Raw genomic sequence first — 4421 nt, 5'->3', positions numbered from 1 at the left:
CGGAGTCCACTTCATACTTTCCTCCTCTAGTAGCCTTGCGAGGTCTACTATATTGTGAATTATGGACCGCCATTTCCTCAATCTTGTTCCATGTTTGATTGTCATCAACTTCGGTGAACATTCCATTTGATCCCATATTGAGAATGTTCCTTGAATCTTCATATAAACCATTCCAAAATTGTTGTACCAAAAACCATTCGCTAAGTCCATGGTGAGGACATGAGCGACAAACACCTTTGAACCGCTCCCAAGCTTCATACAAAGATTCTTCATCCCTTTGCTTAAAACCCGTAATTTGAGCTCTTAGCATGTTAGTCTTTTCCGGTGGGTAGAATTTTTTGTAGAAAGCTAGAGCTAACTTCTTCCAAGAATCTATTCCAAGGGTGGCCTTATCAAGGCCCTTCAACCATTGCTTTGCGGTGCCGATTAACGAAAAAGGAAATAAGACCCATCTAATTTGGTCTTGAGTCACGCCCGTTTGAGAGATAGCATCACAATAATCACAAAAGGTTTCCATATGAGAATGAGGGTCTTCACTAGGCATCCCCCAAATTGGCTCCTCTCAACTAATTGGATGAAGGCGGACTTGGCAATAAAATTTCCGGTGAGATGTTGCGGTGTAGGAGTACCATTTGGTAGATTCTCCTTGGTGGGTATAGAGTGTGACGAGAATTTAGGCATTGTAGGTGGATTTTGTGGGATATTGTTTAATGGGTTCTCTTCTCCTTCTATTGCGAAAGGATTGACAAACTCACTAGTGGGTTGAACAACTTCACCAACACCTCTCAAATTCCTCCTAACAAGTCTCCTATTATTCGTCAAGGTTCTTTCGATTTCACGGTCAAAAGGTAACAAATCACCTTGTAACCTTCTAGACATGCAAAATATCAAACAACTCAAAAACAATTAGAACAAACCTTGAGGAGTTCTACTTCCCCAAGGTGAAAAAGACACAACTAATAACAATAAAAGAAATCTTAAATCAATTAAACACCGTCCCCGGCAACGGCGCCATTTTTTATCGAGGCCATTTCGTGTTCACAATTAAGTATATGTGGTCGTTGGTCAATGGTCGATACAAAACACAATTTATACTTCACAAACAACTCTACAATTAGTAAAGAGGCAAGTAAAGGTCGGATCCCAAGGGTCGGGTATTGAAATGAGAATTCTATTGTAACTAGTAGTGTCTAGGGGGGTGTCACAAATTGGGTTGATGTAGAAGGTTACTAAACTAAAATAACAATGAAAATAAACTAGGAAGATGAATAAAATAAGGGGTGTAAACAATTGATTAAAGGCACTAGGGTGTCATGGGATCATAGGGGAATCATGGGATATGATCATACAAACATGTTCTCAAATTATAAGCAAGCAATTATTGTTGTGATGGATTAAGTTGGGTTATATCTTACAATCCTAGGAAAGTTTGGGTCCCGGAGCCGAATCGATTAGATTGTACAACACCTACAAGTCGACTTAATCTTTCCTACTCAACACATGCATGGTCTAACAAGACTCGAGTTGGGTTATGTCTTACAAGTCTCATTGAAAAGATAGGAGATGATAGTAAATGCAAGGATTCATGGGCTTAGCATTTCATCAAATATAACATGTGCATGTATTAAGATCAAAACAAGCAAGCAAATAAGATATGAAAGCATATTGATTTAAGCATGAATCATTTCCCATGTTGGTTTCCCCTAATCACCCATTAAACCCTAGCTAAGAGACTACTCACTCATTATCATGTTGATCATGCTAGCAAGGTTGTCAATCATACCAACAATATGAAACATGATTAATAAATGAAAGTAATTAGCAATAATTAAAAAGGGATTAAGAGATTATACCTACTAATGATTCCAAAATAGTAATGCAAAGAATAATAGAAGAACTTGATGATTGATGGAAGGTTGTCAATCTCCCAATAAACCCAATAATCTTCTAATTACCCAAAATAAAGGAAGAACAAGAGAGAGATTAAAGAACTAAAACTTGGATTAATACTTGATTACAATATTGAAGAGAGATTTGATTGATATTAACTATTCTAAATATTGATAAGAAGAACATGCATCTCTAATTTAGACTAATGGGGTATTTATAGTGAAAATTAGGGAGGATTCATTAGGGTTAACTAAGGGCTAAACTAGTAATTACACTTTTTAAGTTGAGCAAGGAGAAGCCGGTATTTTTGAGAGAAGGGCTTCTCTTTTCGTAGCTCGAAGAATGAAATCCGTGCTATGCAGGAATCCGTGCGGATTAGAGTCGAGACGGCCGGATTTGGGCTGTGCAATCCGAGCGGATTCAGGAGAGGGACGCTCGGATTGTTGAGGGGGAATCCGAGCGGATTCCAAGGAGGGACGCTCGGATTATCTTTGGCCGGACGGCGGATTGTCCGCAATCCGTTCGGATTGTTGGTCAGCTTCAATTCTTCTTCTTTTCTTCCCTTTTCTTCATAAATTCCTTGGGGATTTCCTTGGGGACGCAAGGATCCTTTCTCAACATTGTTCTTCTACTATAATATGTACAAAGGCCTTCTAGTCTTGTCTCTTCTTGATGCTTGGTCATTGAATACAATCAATTTAGCCTCGTTTTGCCATGAAAATGCAAGATTCTTACTCCTTTCCTACCAAGGGATCAAAATCTCAAAGAATATGCAAAACAAAGAACTAAAGATAAGAAATGACCTAAATAGGCACTAAAAAGCATGGAAACAATGGTAATTCGGGGGCTAAATATGCGCCAATTATGGTCACATCAGCATGAAATCGTTGCAGTTGCTTAAAGGTAGGTTCGCCTACTCAGTTCCTGTGGATGGTCTAGTGTGTCGGTTGTTGGGTTGTTATTGGGTTTGCGTGGCAGCTTATATGCGGTAATCGGTTGGTGTATACAGTTTGTTGGTTGTTGTTGTATTACAGCTGTCTGTGATTGTTTGTCTCTGGTTCTTGAGGTGCGTCCTCGGCTGAGTGGAGTCACTTGCGGGAGTGGCTTCACGCCCTAGTTTCGCCCTCCGTGGAACCCACCACTGGAGGGGATGTGCACATTAATGGGACAGGGTTATCGCTCGGTATGATGAGCGGGGCTTAGGTGGGAACGGCTGCGGTCCCCCACTGGCAGGGTTGGTCCAGTGGACAGTCGGTGACGGAGATTGTTTGGAGTGGGTGTGATTGTATGTGACTGGTTGCGTTTATATTTTGTTGACGACTGTTGTTGGTTTATGTTGAGTCTTGCCTTAGTTACTGACCTTGTGTGGTTGTCTTGTTTGTTTATGTGTCTGCCATGATCCCTTATGGTGAGCAGTCAGTCTTAGCAGGTGTTGATGTTGTTGATAGCTGGAGTTCTGGCGGGGATGATTTCTCACGAGTTCGGATAGTGATAGCGTGTAGCTGACGAGTTGTATCTTTATTTTGTTAGTTGGTTGTAACGCTTGTAAAATAACTATAATTGTTCTGTTATTGACCTTTGATGGTTACTTTCCTCGGGCAACCGAGATGGTAACGCCTTTATATGCTAAGGAAGGTCTAGTTAAGGCTCCTCGGTATATGGGGGTGTTTCATTCCCAATCAAATGGTTTGGGATACTAGTCAAAACTAGTTTCTAAATGCGATTTTCAATCGAGAATTGAGAAAACATTGGACTCACCAACTTAAGTCTTGTATATATGACATTTTACTTCTAGTTTGAATATAATTACCTTGATTTGTATGGTGTCACCATGAACTTAATCGTGGTAGGTAAGGGCACAACGCTTGTTTTAATTGCATAAAAGAGAAACCCTTTGCGTTTTATACAAAAACTTGAATTATATTCTTATTTAGAGTTGGTGTACATCATAACACTTATTGAGGTACATTTCTAAATACAAAACTAAAATGAGTACACTATAACACTTATATGTCCATGGATGAAATGGCAACTACCCTAGTTCCATTCATGCAAATTTCTGAACTTATCCTTGATAGTCGTCACACGATAATGCCAAGTATTATGATAAAATCCACAAATTTGTATCAAATACTCATGATGTGGTAATTGGCAAGAATGCAATGTCAACGTCATAGATATCGAAGGAGGAATATGTTGGATTCACACGACCAACTTCCTTGTTCTTTACTTATTGGGTTTGTATTTATTTTAGTGTCTAACACCTTCTCTTTCGAGCCTAGTTCTATCCTTAACAATTAAGATAGGTACTTACTTCTTTTTTCTCCCACTTACTACAAGAATTTCTACTTAGTGAAGACTTATCTTCATTTAAATTCCTAGTTAATCCTTCACAAGGATGAACTTTATAGTGGTATTTGGTCAATCAAAATTTCTAACAAATCAATTTACCAATTTTACATTGTCATGTTCTTAACAACTTAAGTGCTTGATGACAAGTGTTTAGGTTGAGAAATAAGAGATTTGAACCG

The 4421-nt window shown here is 38.9% G+C and overlaps 1 non-coding gene across 1 annotated transcript; it reads left to right on the top strand.

Moving 5' to 3' along the window:
• The first annotated feature begins 203 nt into the window (after window positions 1-203).
• Window positions 204-310, top strand: LOC141597592 (small nucleolar RNA R71). Its single transcript, XR_012522820.1, has one exon. It is a non-coding gene; the product is annotated as a small nucleolar RNA R71 (small nucleolar RNA).
• Window positions 311-4421: the final 4111 nt, after the last annotated feature.

Source organism: Silene latifolia, chromosome 8 (assembly GCF_048544455.1).
Source record: "Silene latifolia isolate original U9 population chromosome 8, ASM4854445v1, whole genome shotgun sequence".
NCBI lineage: Eukaryota > Viridiplantae > Streptophyta > Magnoliopsida > Caryophyllales > Caryophyllaceae > Silene > Silene latifolia.
The sequence above is the reverse complement of the archived record's forward strand: the minus strand, read 5'-3'. Positions and strand labels throughout refer to the sequence as shown.